Source organism: Phascolarctos cinereus, unplaced genomic scaffold (genome assembly GCF_003287225.1).
Source record: "Phascolarctos cinereus isolate Bilbo 61053 unplaced genomic scaffold, phaCin_HiC Scaffold_3;HRSCAF=262, whole genome shotgun sequence".
In the NCBI taxonomy this organism is placed as follows: Eukaryota; Metazoa; Chordata; class Mammalia; order Diprotodontia; family Phascolarctidae; genus Phascolarctos; species Phascolarctos cinereus.
This window is the reverse complement of record NW_027555736.1, coordinates 143,661,688-143,678,517: the sequence shown is the minus strand read 5'-3', so window position 1 is coordinate 143,678,517 and position 16,830 is coordinate 143,661,688. Positions and strand designations below refer to the sequence as shown.

General features: G+C 36.6%; 1 protein-coding gene across 3 annotated transcripts in view; it reads left to right on the top strand.

The window, feature by feature from the left end:
* The window catches only part of CSNK1G1 (casein kinase 1 gamma 1), a 255,113-nt gene that overhangs the window by 61,683 nt on the left and 176,600 nt on the right, over nt 1–16,830 (top strand). The window lies entirely within an intron of this gene.

The window sequence follows — 16,830 nt, the reverse complement described above, 5'->3', positions numbered from 1 at the left end:
AACAAATTTCCAGCCCAAGACAACCTGGATGGTTGATCAGAAAGGTTTATCCGAGCTGGGAGCGCAGCGTGGGCGCACAGGCCGCAGCAAACCTAGAGCAGGCCTCAGAGGACTGAATCGTGGGCAGCTGTGGAGGTTCCCAGGCTCCTCAATCCATAAATGCCAAAGACAACTTAGAAGGTCAGTGGGAAAAATCTGTTTGTGTCGGTGGTCAGAGAGGAAGGCAGGTCTCAGCTCCATTCCCCAAGAGCCTGGGGGGGGGGGTAGCTGCTTCCCGAGCTTCCAACCCACAGACTGAGGGGGAATCCAGCGGCTGATCAGAGAGGGATTGCAGGGATCTCTTTGCCAGTGCTGAGGCAGGAATCTCTTGCTTTGCCCGTGTGTGGATCTGGGTCACAGTTCTGGGCAGCAGTGCTGAGATGAGGAGGAGCACTGGCATGGTGGAGCTTGTAGTGGCTGTGGAGAGGAACCCCTCCTCACAGTTACAGGACAGAAAGGAATACTTGTGGTCACAGGCCAGGAAAGGAGTAAACACCTCGCCCCTTATATCACCTTGGAAGAACTGAAAATTTACAGGTCCCTACACAAGTATCTCTGAAAACAGCTACACAGACCCCTGAAGCTTGGGACAGTACACTCTCCACATTGGAAGCAGACTCTTACCTTAACAAGGAGTTTAAAACTCAAGTAATTGGCTGGGATCATGAGCAAGCAGCGCAAAAAGAGTCAGACTATATTATCTTACTTTGGTGAAAAGAAGATCAAAATATACAACCAGAAGAAGACAACAAAGTCAAAGCTCCTACATCCAAAGCCTCCAAGAAAAATATGAATCAGTCCCAGGCCTTGGAAGAGCTCAAAAGGGATTTTGAGAAGCAAGTAAGGGAAGTAGAGGAAAAACTGGGAAGAGAAATGAGAGTGATGCAAGAAAATCATGAAAAACAAGTCAACAGCTTGCTAAAGGAGACCCAAAAAAATACTGAAGAAAATAACACCTTAAAAACAGCCTAACCCAAATGGCAAAAGAGGTCCAAAAAGCCAATGAGGAGAAAAATGCCCTAAAAGAGAAAATTGGCCAAATGGAAAAGGAAGTCCAAAAGCTTACTGAAGAAAATACTTCCTTAAAAATTAGAATAGAGCAATTGGAAGCTAGTGACTTTATGAGAAATCAAGACACTGTAAAACAAATCCAAAAGAATGAAAAATTAGAAAACAATGTGAAATATCTCATTGGAAAAACAACTGACCTGGAAAATAGATCCAGGAGAGAGAATTTAAAAATTATTGGACTATCTGAAAGCCATGATCAAAAAAAGAGCCTAGACATCATCTTTCAAGAAATTATCAAGGAAAACTGCCCTGATATTTTAGAACCAGAGGGCAAAATAGAAATTGAAAGAATCCACAGATCTCCTCCTGAAAGAGATCCCCAAAGGAAAACTCCTAGGAATATTGTAGCCAAATTCCAGAGTTCCCAGGTCAAGGAGAAAATATTACAAGCTGCCAGAAGGAAACAATTCAAGTACTGTGGAAACACAATCAGGATAACACAAGATTTAGCAGCTTCTACATTAAAGGACTGCAGGGCATGGAATATAATATTCTGGAGGGCAAAGGAGATAGGATTACAACCAAGAATCACCTACCCAGCAAAACTGAGTATAATCCTTCAGGGGAAAAAATGGTCATTCAGTGAAATAGAGGACTTTCAAGCATTCCTGATGAAAAGACCAGAGCTAAACAGAAAATTTGACTTTCAAATACAGGACTCCAGTGGAACATGAAGAGGTAAACAGGAAAGAGAAATCATAAGAGACTTATTAAGATTGAACTGTTTACATTCCTGTATGGAAAGATGATATTTGTAACTCATGAGAACTTTGTCAGTATTAGGGTAGTTGAAGGAAAACAATTGTATGTATGTATATGTAGATAGATAGATAGATAGATAGAGGGCACAGGGTGAGTTGAAGATTAAGGGGTCATATCTGGAGAATAAAATTAAGGGATGAGAGAGGATGATACTGGGAGAAGAAAGGGAGAGGTAGAATGGGGTAAATTATCTCACAAAAAAAAAAACAGAAAAGTCTCTTACAGTGGAAGGGGAAACAGGGGAAGGTGAGAGGGAATGAATGAATCTTATTCTCATAGGATTTGGCTTAAGGAGGGAATAACATACACATTCAATTGGGTATGGAAATCTGTCTTACCCTACAGGAAAATAGGGGGAGAAGGGGACAAGAGAGCAGGAGGGTGATAGAGAAGAGGGCAGATTGGGAAAGAGGGTAATCAGAAGTAAATACTTCTGAGGAGGGACAGGGTCAAAAGAAAGAATAGAATAAATGGGAGGGCAGGATAGGATTAAGGGAAATAGAGTTAGTTTTTCACAACATGTCTACTAAGGAAGTGTTTTGCATAACTGCACATGTACAACCTATATTGAGTTGAAAAAAATAAAAAATAAAAAAAAAGTGATAAGTGATATCCAGACATAGGGGCCAGTCAATTCAAAGAGTCAGAAATGAGAGATGGAGTGCTGTCTGTGAGGCATAAATAGTGAGAAGGCAGTTCTGACTGGACCAAAGAATACTGGAATGGGAGTGATTTATAATGGAAGTCTTTAATATTTCATTGTTTCTGAAGCATAATAAAATGTAATGTTTGTATCACTTCATCCATATTTATGTTCATTGTTCACATAAGTTGCATAAATGGAATCGTTCTTATCTGCTTAGTAAATATGACGTAACATGTCACTTTTATTGCCCTCAGATAATTACTTATGGAGCAGGAATCTATGAAAAAAGAGAGGGGTGTGTGTATGTGTGTATGTGTGTGTGTGTGTGTGTGTGTGTGTGTGTGTGAAGTAGTTTTTGCTTTCAAGTAAACCATCAATGTATCATAGGTAACATGGTATTCATAAGCATCTGAGTTCTGCTCCTTGATTCTATTCTGTTAAGAGAAACTCAAAGCATCTGCAAGTGTTCTATGAACATTATGCTAACCTCTGTTTAGATGGGACTGTTTTAAAGATGCCTATTACTTCTCAGTCCATCATTAATGCTTACAATAATGAGGTCCTTGAAAAAGCTACATAGAACTGGGTAAAATATTTAACTCCTGTTTTAAAAGGAATTTTCTTCCACTCTAAGACCATCTAGGAATGCATATGGCATTCTATTGCTTACCAACTAAGTGGCTGAGAAAAGCTGGATTCATTAAATGAGTTAACGTGAAATGAGAGCATTGACTGCATTCAGTGCTCAGCCTGGCCTTGTTTTGCCTCCTTCTGTCTCCAGTTCTCCTTTTTGCGGACTTCAGAATGTTTTGTGGTAGACTTCTTGACCCATAGCAGCTGCTGGATGCTTTACAACGGCCTGGCCAGGGCAAAGCTGAGAATGCTGGGCCTCACTTGCTGGCAATGGCTCTTCTTCCCCTCATCAAGAAATTCTTTTAAGGAATGTTTCCAGAATATTTGTTGAGTGGGTTGAGTGGGAAGGAAGCCATTTTACAAAATTTTACTTCTAGGTTTAGATTTCAAACTCATGCCACTGCTAGTTGCTATTGGTTACTTAAATGGTTTTTTAATATGCAATACATGTTTACATTAGTAAGAACCATTTTTTTCTGAGACTTATTTATTTAACCTGTAAGATATAGATAATATAGCCATGAAAGCAACATGTTTCTCATTAATAATTTTGTAGACCTGCTTTCTTTTTTGAAGTTTTTCTGTGCCACAGTCCTACAAATCGAGAAGCGTCTGTGAGAATATAATGAATAAATATAAAATAAAACTTCTGGAGTCTAGAAATTGCAGAATGTTTTAGGCTATCTGGTCTAAGAGCATGTATTGACTCTGCTAATGATCAGTTGGTTGAATTTTTTGTGTAGTAGAAATTCTGAGAGCTGTCCCAAATGGCAAGAATAAATTTTCCCTATAACCTCTAAATATTGTCTTTCTTTTTGTTACTAGGTTATAAACTCATTGGAAAACTATATGTATATATATATATTTTTGTTTGTTTGTTTGTTTTGCTTTTAGGCAATTGGGGTTAAGTGACAGCTAGTAAGTGTCAAGTGTTTGGTCTGAGGCCGAATTTGAACTGGGGTCCTCCTGACTTCAGGGCCGGTGTTCTATCCACTGTGCCACCTAGCTGTCCCCTATATATCTGTTTCTAAGCAGAGACTGTACGTTTATTTTTCTACTCTCAGTGCATTGCATGGCTTGTGACACATAGAACTTTCTAAATGTTGGTTGAATGAGTTTTGAACCTCTACTATACATACTGTGTTATTAAAGGAAAACATAACAAATTAGAAATAACACAGAATCTGTTTTGTAGAGGTCCTCAGAAGCCATTTTGTCCAATTTGTGCCTGATTAGCAATCCCCTTTACAACATCCTCAATGAAGAGGTCTTACAGCCTTTGCTTGAAGCTGTTTTAGTGAGGGAAGAGCCCACTTTTCCCTAGGACAATCTGTTCCACTTTCAAGTTTTTGTTAGGGAGTTTTTTTTTAAATAGACCATAAACGTGCCTCTCTGTAGCTTCTACCTGTTACTTCTGATTCTTTCCTAGGGAGCTAAAGAAAACAAGTTTTTTTCATCCTTTAATCTAGTATCATATCTTCAGTCTCTTCCTCTCTCCTGCCTCAGTCCCATTGACATGTAAACATTCCTAAAAAATAGTCTTCCTTTGCGTCATCTGCACCTTGCAATGTTGCCCTAGCCTTCTCTTCCTTTTTTCCTAAATATATTGAAAAAATTCACTACTCTCATTGCCAGAATTGGTATGTACAGAGTTGACCATGTCCCTTTCCTAGGCATTAAACCTCAGTAGTTCCCTATTGACTTGATGATTATCTTATCTTTTAAAATTTCCTGTATTTTGTATGAATTTGATAATGTATGTATGTAGTGGCATAGTAGTATATATTCTTAATTTGTAGCTTTGGATGTTGTAGTTTTTAATATGATTGATTATGTTGATTGTTTTCCTTGTATCCTTGGTATAAATCTTACTTGGTCGTAATGAATGATTTCTTGGATAAGCTGCTGTAGTTGTTTGACAGTTTTTGACTAAAATTTTTGAGTAAATGCTAATTAATTATTTTGTCCTATGCTTTTATTTCTCTCTTTTTTTTTCGTTCCCTGATTTAAGTATTAAGACTATGTCTCATAAAAAGATTCTGGTAGAGTGCTTTCTTTCTTAGTTTTTCATAATAATTTATGAAGTATTGGTACTAACAGTTCTCAAAAAATTTGATAGAATTCTCCTGTAAATCCATCAATACGAGGAGTTTTATTCTTTGGTATTTCCTTTACAGCTAGATCTATTTCCTTTTCTGAGATTTGGTTATTTAAAATCTCTATCTGGTCTGCTGATAGTTTGGGAATTTTTTTTTGAAGGTAGTCTCCTATTTTATGTTCTCAGTTTCTTAAGCATATAACCAAGCATAATATATTCTTATTCTTTTTTTATTCCTTCTGGTTTTGTTTTGATTTCACCTTGCATATTTACTTTCTATAAAAATTTTATTGTCTGCTTTTTAATCAGTTTGCTATATAGACTCATCAATTTTTATTCTTTTCATCTTTTAGGGTTTTTAAAAAATCATTTCTCTGGGGCATTTTGTTTCCATTTTATTTTCCCTTTTGTACTTATTTTAAGTTTGTCGACTTTTGGATTAAAAAAAAACATTCAGTTCGCTAATCCTCTGTTCTTCTATTTTTTTTTCAAGGATATACTTTTCCCCCAAGACTGGTTTAGTTGCATCCTAGAACTTTTGTTATGTTGTTTCATCATTATCATTTTCTTTTACGTAGTTATTGTTTCTGTGATTTGCTTTGACCCACTCATTATTTAGAATTTCATTGTTAAGTCTTTTGGATCTGAATCATATGTTTGTGACCCCTAAACTAATTACTGTTTTTATTGTGTTGTGGTTTGTAAATCTGTGTTAACTATGTTTGCCTTTTTATTTTTGTTTGCAATATCTGTGTCCTAGTACATGATCAATTTTAGTAAAAGTTTCGTGTGGTGTTGAGCAAAATAATATTTTTGCTGTCCCCTTTAGAAGACACCTATGTCTTTTAACTCTAGTATCTCCAGACATTTGTTCAGTTCCATTTTTTCCCTTTTATATATTTTTCTGTTAGACTTTTCCAAAAAGTAAGAGAGAGATATGTAAGTCTCCTATCACTATTGTGTTACTGTCTGTATCTTCTTTTAGCTTAGATAATGTTTCCTTTGTGAATTTGGATGCTTAGGCATTTGGAACGTGTAAGTTTATTGACGATATTGATTTCTTGTCTGTGGTTCCTTATGCCATAATATAATTTCCTTTATTCATTCATTCATTCATTTATTCATTCATTCATTCATTTACTCATTTATTTATTCATTTATTTATTTATGATGTGTATTTTTGCTTTGTCAGATAGAATGATTGAAACCCCTGATCTTTTTGGATCCATTTGATTCCTAGTAAATTTTTTTCCATCTCCTCAGTTTTATTTTGTGAATATCTTTATTTTTAAAATGTTTTTGTAAGCCACACATTGTAGGGTTTTGTTTTCTTACCAAATCTGTCACTCTTTTTCATTTTATTGGATTTTAATCCATTCACATTTAAAGTTATAAGAGTTAGATGTATATTTTCTCCATCTCTCTCTGATATTGTTTTTTCCTCCTCTTTTGTTGTAAACACAGTACTATGTTCCTTTAGTTACTTTATTTTAATCTTTTTTAAGGTGGCCCTGTCACCCCACTGGTTCTCTTCCTCTCACCTCTGATTCTTTCCTTTTGTTTCGCCTTTTCCTTTTGAGTTTTGCTTATTTCTTTTTTTCTTTCTTTCCTGCTTTTATCTGGTTATGTAATTCTTTCCCCCTTTTTTACTCATCTCTGTCAAGTGGATTTCCCTTTCTTTTCCTTCCCTTTAGCTAGTCCTGTTAGTTTTTTTAATTTCATTTTTTTGCCCCCCTTTCCAAAAAGGATTTCTCTCATTCCCTTCATTATTCGTCTTTTCTTTCTGTCTACCGTAGATCTTTGTTTTCTGATTCATGACCCCTATAATTTTCTGTTCTCTCTCTTTCCTCTATATTCCTCATTCGGTCAAAACTTCCAAAGTATCCATTCTAGGCTCTCCTCTCTAGGTGATTTCTGCCACTGCATTGTGGAGTTTGCCTAGTGGACTCCCCTTTTCCATTATGCTTCACTCCCAGAACAGTGGCATTGCTAATGGTTAAAGAGGTCACTGCCTTATGGTAGAGCCCCTCTCCTGCCCCACCAGGTCCCTGATTATGTAACTGGCCACTGATGTGTACCCTCTTCTGGTTACCTTCTCCCTGTCCCCATTTCCCTCAAAATCTCCCTGAGTGCATACTTTCTTTCCCTCTCCCTGAGGTACCAGTTGCTACCCCCCCTCCAAAAAAAAAAAGTAGACTTTTCAAACACCAAGGCCTTAGGCCACACACTCAGGCAAGGTTGTCATCTCCCTTCACAGATCATCTTTCTTCACTCATATGAGCATTCATCAGTAGAACCTTCTTCCACCAAGAAAGCAATGACTCTTTCCTTTCCCACCCTTTGTCAATCTCTGCCTCCTCCCCACTTCTCATAAGCTCTTCTCTTTATGAGACTACAGAGGTCACTTCTTCTCTAGCCCTTAATTAGACCCTGGTACACCATGCATTCTTCATCCTTCTCTTTTGTACCTTGTTTTCCCTCTGTAAGCTCTAACACCTTTCCCTATCGGAGAGCCAGTTATCCTGGTGCTACTTTCTTTCCTGAGGCTGTTGTTGATGGTCCTTCATTCTTGAAGAGGACCATGACATCAGGGAGGACTATGATATGCAAGTCACCAACCTAACTTTCTCTTCCAGTGCCACCTGGGTCCAGTGGATATAGATCTGGATGATTGGAGATAGCCCTGGATGCAGTGGGTGACCTTGGTCTTTTTAAGCTTAAGTGTTTAACAGGTCTCAGTTTGACTGAGGTGTAACACATACTCAGTTATCAAGGCTAGGTAAGAAACGAGGCAGAGAATAGCCTCTTTTACCTAGTTTAAAAAAAAATCAATCTGGGAGGAGAAGACCCTCAGGGTTTCTGGCCAAAGCAAACAGTTGCTGTTTACATTTACTCTAGCCAGTCAGGGCCCAAGTAGTGACAAAGGGGGCTTGGCCTGGGACCTGTTATGACAGCCAGAGTGATTTGGGTTTAAGGCATAGTCCTTAAGAAAAAAATCCAGCCTGTAAACCCCAAGATATCTTGGGAGGTTTCAGAGATCAAAATTTATATTCCTTTGGGCAGAGTACCCACAGGAAAGGGTATGATACCCATTGTGGACAGAGGGAAGGGAAGGGAAAGAAAGCAAGCAAGGAAGGAAGCAGTTAGTTGTGTTGGTTAACTGGCCAGTTCCGATTGGGTGCCCAGTGGGGCAGCTCCTACTGCTGCTCACAGAAGTTGTTCTTTGACATCATGTTCTCAAAGAGGACCATGATGTCAGGAAGGTGATGCCATGACATGTAAGTGAATTGAGACTTTTCTGTGTTCCATCTTTGCACAGTTGTTCCTTATGTGTGTGATTCTTTGCTTCCTCATTTCCTTTAAGATCAAGATCTTAACCTTTTCATGTCCCATACTCCTTTGGCAGTCTGATGGAGCCTGAAGACCCTCTCTCAGAATAATGTTTTGAAATGCATAAAATGAATAGGATTATTAAGGGAACCAAAGGTTAGAGAAAATAAGGTTGTAAATTTTTTCCATCCAAGTTCATGTACCTCTTCAAGTGATACATGGACTCTAGGAATCACTAGCTTCCATCAGATTCTGACAGAATCCTGTTCAGGATTACCTTCTACCTGATATCCTTCCCAGTCCTTACCAGTTATCAGTGTTTCTTCTTCTGGAAATGAAAAATAGTTTTTTTCTTTGTATATATATTATATTTGCTTTTCTTCGTATGGATTGTATTTTCAGTAGTAATTCCTGGAGAGCAGAGACTCTGTCCAATTTTTATTTTTGTGTGCCCATTATCTGGCTTAGTACCTGGTATATAGGTACTCAAGTGTTTATTGAAATGAATTGCTGGAGTAGGAAGAGCTGTTATGACTCCAAATCCCATGAAGTATAATTTAGATGGGTGACCTAAGAGAGATCCCTTCTCACTCTTGAGATTCTATCCTCTAAGGCAGTCTAGGAAGTGTTTCATCCCTTCACTCACCTAAAATTTGTCTTGATTATATTATCTTAACATGATGAGTTACAAAGTAGATTTGAAGTTACATTTTTTGCTACTTTCCCCATTTCATCCTCCATGTCCCACATAGAAGTTGTTGTGGATTCTGAAAGTGCTAGTTAGCCAATGAAATTGCCAATGAAGATAGCTACTAAGAAGTATTTCTTTTGGCTGTCCCTGAACTTACTTCCTTATCCTTATAATCACAAATTCAAAGAACCTTGGACTTCAAATCAGATGATACAAGTTCAAATGCAGGCTTTACTAGCCCCATGATCATAGAGAATCAATAACTCAGATAATTTTTCTTTTTTAATTAAATTTTATTTTATTTTCAAATGAAGATCTACTTTCTCTCTTTCTCACCTGTTTCCCCTCCAGTTGAGAAAGCAAGAAAAACAAAACCCTTGTTATAAACACATGTAGTCAGGCAAAACACATTCTTGAATTGCATGTTAAATACATATATACAAACACACGTGTGTATGTATGTCTGTATATTTGTTTCAATCTGTACTTACTTTTGAGTCCATAACCTCTCTTTCAGGAGATGGATTGCCTGTTTAATCATAAGTTCTCTGTAATCATGATTGGTCATTGTGTTGTTCAGAATTCCTAAGTCTTTCAAAGTTGTTTTTCTTTAAAATATTGTTGTTGTTATTGTATCAATTATTTTCCTGATTCTTCTCACATTACTCTGTATTGGTTCATAGAAGTCTTCTCAGGTTGTTGGGTAAAGATTTATGAACTGAAGTAGAGTTCCATCCCTTTCATTATTTGTTACAACACAACATTATTCCATCACATTCATATGGCATAACTTGTTTAGCTGTTCCCCAATTGATGGGCACCCCTTAGTTTCCACTTCTTTGCCACTGCAAAAAGAGCTGCAATGAATATATTTATACGTATGAGTCCTTTCCCTCTTTCTTAGATCTCTTTGGGGTATAGATGTAGTAGTAGTATTGATTTGTCAAAGCGTGTGTACGGCTTAATAGCTTTTTGGGCATAGTTCCAAATTGCATTCCAGAATGGCTAAACCAAATCACAGTTCCACCAGTACATTAGGGGAATGGGGAATGGAGCAAGTATTTATTAAGCACCTAAATACCAGACACTGTAATAAGCATTTTTACAAATATTATCTCATTAATGTACCTGGTTCCCACAACCCCTTCAGCATTTGCCATTTTTCTTTTTAATGTCAACTTTGCCAATCTGATCATTGTGAGGTTGAGCTTCAGAGTTGCTTTAATTTTCATTTTTTCTAATTTTAGGGATTTAAAGCATTTTTATCAAATAACTTGATTGGATTTTTTCATCTGAAAACTGCCTATTCACATCCTTTGCACATTTATCAATTGGGAAATGGCTTTTATTCTTTTAAATTGAATCAGTTCCCTGTGTATTTTGGAAATGAGACCTTTATGTGATAAATACTTGCTGAAAAGTTTTTTTTTCTCATTTACTTTTCTAAGTGTAACTGCATTAGTTTTGTTTATGCAAAAACTTTCAAATTTATGTAATCAAAATTGTCCATTTTATCTCCTGTGTTCCTCTTTTTGCCTCATTTGGTCACAAATTCTTCTCCTATCTTAAGTATGGCAGACAATTTCTTCTTTGTTCTTCTAGTTTATGTCTTTGTTTAAGACTTTCCTATACCCTTTATGACTAAATCATGTATCCATTTAGACCTTAGCTTGGTATGTCATGTGAGATATTGGTCTATACCTGGTTTCTGCCAGACTGCTTTCCAGTTTTCCCGGTAGGTTTTGTTGAATAGTGAACTCTTGCCCTAGTACCTGCAATCTTTAGATTTATGAAAGATTAGGGTACTGTGCTTGTTTGCCTCTGTGTTATGTACCTAATCTGTTACACTGATCAACTTTTGTGTTTCTCAGCCACCCAATCGTTTTGATGCTTACTTCGTTTGTAGTATAGTTAGACATCTGATAGGAGAAGCTAACATTCTAATGGGGGTAAACCAACCCCAGGTATAACATGTATGATATAGGTATATATAAAGCACATACAAAGCAGAGGCCAGGTAGCTTTGAGGGAGAAGGCACCTTGTACTGACCAAGAAAAGCCTCTTGAAGAAGGTGGAGGTGAGGAGGAAGAGCATTTTAGGCATAGAAACTACCAGTGAAAAGACACAGATTAGGAATGGAACGTCACATGTAAAGAATAGCAAGGCCTTTTTGGACTGGATTCATAGAAAATATATATGATAAGGCTGGAAAGGCTGGATTGTAGTGTAATAGATGATAGGGGTTATGAAGAGCATTAAATGCCAAATAAGTATTTATATTTTGTCCTAAAGTGATGGAGGCTACTGACATTTTATTGAGTTAATGGATTGACATAGACCTGTACTTTAGGAAATGCACTTTGGCAGCTGTTTTGGAAAGTAGATTGGAATAGTGAGAGTCTTTCATGAATACCAAACAAAAGACTATTGGCAGTAGTCCAGGCAAGAGGTGTTGAGGATCTGAATTCGGCTCTTTTAGTGGAGGTGAGAGGTTATATACTAGAGGAATAAGCAACTAGATTTGGCAACTGATTGGAAATACAGGGTGAAGGAAAGTGAGGAGTTGAATGTTTTTTTTTAACTTGGTGACTGGACATAATACCCTGAAGAGAAATAGTAAAGCCTCCCATTGGTTTCTTCATAAAAATATGATCAGATCTCATATGTCCTTAAAACTCTTTCCTTTGATTCTTATTTTCTTACTTCAGTGCTAAGCTTCTTCTGTGGGCTTCGGATCCGAGGGGGGTAAGGATGGAATTGGTAATTATAATAATACCTATTATTATTGTTGTAGCTGACTTTAAATAGCATGTTGAAGTTTGAAAAGTGCTTTACAAATATTTCATTTGGTCCTCACAGCAATCCTTTGAAAAAGATGATGTTATTATTTTTCTTTTACAGATGAGGAAACTGAATCTGAGAAAGGCTAAATGCTTTGTTCAAGGTCCAAGGTTCCACACCCAGTAACTGTCTTAGGCAGTACTTGAACTCAGGTCTTCCCAACTCCAGTGTTCTGTCCACTACACTACCTAGCTGCCTTCCTTGTAAAGGTTTCAGAAATCCATATACTCATCAAGTATTGTTATTTTGTCATTATATATTTGCTTAATCTAAAGATGTAGTAGTAGAACTACTACTATGGGGATCTAAGAAATTATTTCATACAAAAATGAGTAATGATTAGCCCGTTTTGACTTCAGAATTGAAAAGCCATACTTATTGCTTTCAGTGTCTCATTACTTGCTGACTCCTTTGCCTTTTCGTAGAATATGGTATATGGGAAGGCTCTCTGGGAGTCAGAGGGAGGAAATTATGATGATATAAAAAAGGAAAACAACTTGTTGAATTTGCTGTATAATTGGAGAAACACGCTGTGCACAGTTCAGGTTCATGGCTGCATGTGCAATTCTCTTTTCATATTCTGCTGTATATAAATGGGCCAATTATTACTCATTAATATCACATAATTTCTTAGATCCTCATATAACAATTCTCTTAATCCATCTTTTAATTGAGCAAATACATACAAATACTTTCTTGGAGCTGCTCTCTACAAAATTTCCAGTACCTTCTTACTTTCCAAATCTAATGTCTTTTTCTCTGTCCTTTTTCTTCCTTGGAATTTTCTGTAGCTTTTGATCTTGTTTTGTACTTCTTTCCTCTTGTTATTCTCTTCTAGTTCTTCTACTTATCCCTTCTAATTCTCTCCCCAGCTGTCCTTCTCTTTGATTGGTTCATGCTTCCCCTCTGGACCTCCAAAGTGGGAGTGTCCCATTATCTTTCACTGACTTTCTCCTGATCTTTTCCCCCTCTTTCTGTGTTTTTTCAGGCTAGCCATTACATGCCTGAAACAAATTTCTTCCATATCACTGCCTTTTGAAACCTTTCTTTTCCATTCAAGACCCACTTTTGGTGCCATTTCTTCCATGGAATCTTCCCCAGTGAATCTCCTTCTATCTCTAGTTGAATGATCCACCTTTTTAGGGAGAAGCATTTTCTAGTTCTCCTTAATTTTAGTACTTTCCTTCTTAGACAACCTCAAATTTATCCTGTATGTATGTAGTTGGTTTGCATGTTATCTCCCCCATTCAACTGTGGCCTTCTTGAGTGCATTTCACTTAGCATGCTTTGCTTGGTATCTGGCACATAGGAGGTACTTAATAAATACTAATTGACTGACTGACATTTTGCCTTTTATTGTACTTATTTGTCTGCATTTTTTCCCCCTCCATCACTCCTCCCCCCCTCCTATCACAGTGTATGCTCCAAAGGGCTAGAAATATCATGTTGACATCTTTCATCTTTTCTGTTTCTTGTGCTTTCCACTGTGATTTATAGATAGAACTTTTAAAATACATGTTTGAATTCGATTGAATAAAGTGTATTACATGATCCTTTAAAATAGTTTTATTGGTATCTTTTAAGTTTTATCACCTGCATTGCCCAGTATATCCCTTTTTTGTCCCAGAGAGCTCTCCACAAAGAATAAAAAAAGAGGAGAAAAAAGTTTATCAAAACTAACCAACAAGTCTGATGTCATATGCTATCTTCCAAATCCGTGGTCTCTTAGCTCTGCATACAGAGGAGGGCAAAGCCTCTAATATAATTTGACTAGCTTGCTAGTTGTATATTTATGTGTATACGCCACAGTCCATTTCTTCCCTTCATATCTGTGCACAGTGGTCTCTCATATCTGGAATGAACTCCCTCTCACCTTTGCTTTGTAGCGTCCCTGGTTTCCTTTGAGGCACACACAGATCCATTGTTAATCTCTATGTGAAACCTTTTCTAATCCTTCTAATTACTAGCATTCTCTGCCTTTGGAAATTTCTTTGTATGTGTTTTGTTTGTTTAGTTACACTTTGTGTACAATCAATAGTATGAAAGCTTCTTCAAGGCAAAGTCTGTTTCATATTTGGCTGTAATAAAAACTATTTAAAAATAAAATACAGAAGGAAGTTGTTATATTCATAATTACTTTTAGAACAGCTTATATTTTCCACATTGATGTCAGTGTGACTCATGAGGAAACTATTCCATTAAAACCAAAGGATAATAAATTATTTCTTCTAATATACTTTATCAAAAGTTTTATCTAAAATTTTGAGAGACTGTAGCATTATGTTGAGATAAATTTGTGGGTATACTTGTATGTCTGTATACATATGCTGTCATGTTAATGAATTTTCATTATATCTTGTTCTTTTTGTATAATGAGATTTTTTTTCCATTTCCTTTCAGATGCCCTGCACGTTGTAGTGCCTTGCTGATTTTAGCATGCCTTTCATATTGAGGTTCATATCAGTGAAGATACTGTTATGGTAGTCTATTAATGGCATTCATTTTTTTTAAAAAAAGTTTTAATTTGATAAACATCTAAGATGAGCATTCTCATATGTACAGCAGAATGTAAAAAGAGGATTGTACATGTAGCCATGAACTTGCACTGTGTACATCTTGCTTCTCCAAGTATATAGCAAATTCAGTATATTTTCATTTTTTACATCACCATTATTTCCTCCCTCCCACTCCCAGAGAGCCATCCAATATAACATAAAATATTTTTGAAAGATAAATGGAAAGAAAAAATTAGAATATTTGTGCAGTATATCACATTTGGAGACCTCTCACTTCAGCAAAAGAATATAGTGGGAGTATTTTATCATATCTCTTCTTTGGAGCCATGCTTGTTCTTTGTAATTTTGTGACATTCATCTTTTTTTTTTTTGTGGTTTCCATTTACATTGTTGTAGTCACTGTTATATTCTTTTCTTGGCTTTATTTTCTTCACTCTATACTCTACATTCACTGTACACTCTACTTCTTCTTCCATTCTTCATTTTCTTATAGCACAGTAATTCCATTACATTTGTGTACCACAATTTCTTTTTTCTTTTTCTTTTTTTTTTTTTTAGTAAATAGTATTTTATTTTTTCCAGTTACGTGTAAAGATAGTTTTTGGCATTCATTTTTTATAACATTTTGAGTTTCAAATTTTTCTCCTTTACTTCCCAACACAGCAACCAATCAGATACAGGATATACATGTATAATCATGTTAAACTTATTTCCATATTAGTCATGTTGTGAAAGAAGAAACAGAACAAATGGGAAGAGCCACAAAAAAACCCCCCAAAAGTGAAAATAGTATGCTTCCATTGGCATTCAGATCTTCATTCAGACTACGTAGTTCTTTCTTTGGAGGTGGATGGCATTTTTCATCATGAGTCTTTTGGAATTATCTTGGTTCATCGTATTTCTGAGAAGAGCTAAATCAGTCATAGTTGATCATCGCACAGTGTTGCTGTTACCGTGTACAGTGTTCTCCTAGTTTTGCTCACTTCATTCAGCATCAGTTCATGTAAGTCTTTCCAGGTTTTTCTGAAAGTTTCCTGCTCATCATTTCTTATAGCATACTAGTATTTGTTCCATTACATTAAATATCACAACTTGTTCAGCCATTCCCCAGTTGAAGAGCATTTCCTCAATTTCCAATTCTTGGCCACCACAAAGAGCTACTATAAATATTTTTGTATATGTAGTTCTTTTTTCCTTTTTTATGATCCTTTGGGATACAGACCTAGTAGTGGTATTGCTGGATCGAAGGGTATGCACAGTTTGATTGCCTTTGGGTATGGTTCCAAATTGCTCTCCAGAATTGTTGGTTCAGTTCACAGCTCCATGAACAGTGTATCAGTGTTCCCCATCATCTCTAACACTTAATCATGTTCCTTTTCTGTCACATTAGCCAATTTGATAGGTGTGAGGTTGGTGTACCATGCTTTCTTTAGTTATTCCTTATAAAGCATGTGCTTTGTTTCTAATTCTTTTCTAAGTTGCTTTCCAGAATGGTTGTACTGATTCGCAAGTCCACCAACAGTATACCAGTTTGCCTATCATCTTCCCACTGCCTTTCTTTTTATCTTTTCACATCTTTCCTGCATGTGTGTATATGAACTTAGATACCAAACTTCTAACAGAGAAACTTGATACAAAGATTTTTTTTTCCATTAGCATTCCTTTAGGAGCATTAATTTTGTTTGCAAAGAAGTTTTTTGGTTTCATATGATCATTTATGTATTTTATCTTTTGTAATTTCTTTCTCTTCCTTGTTTAAGAATGCAGCTGCTACTCATAACTGTGAAAGGTATCAGGCTCACAACCTGGGAGTTATCTTTTACTCCTCACTACCTCTCACTCCTTGTATCTCATCAGTTGTCAAGGCTTGTCGATTATACCTCTACAGCATCTCTCACATATATACTCTGTTCTCTCTTCTAACACTACCATTGCCCTCCTTCAGACTCTTTTCATTTGGTATATTACAGTAGCATGTTGGTGGGTTGGCCTGCCTCAAGCCTCTGCTTACTCCAGTCCAGCCTCTATTCAGCCCCTAAAGTAGTTCTTCTAAAGTGTAAGTCCAGCTATATCACTCCCCTGAAACTCCAGTGGCTTCCTATCTCCTTCAGGATCATATACAAAATGCTCTGTTGGTATTCAAAACCCTTCATAACCTAGACCTCTCTTACTTTTTTATTCCTCTGATATGTACTCTTCCAT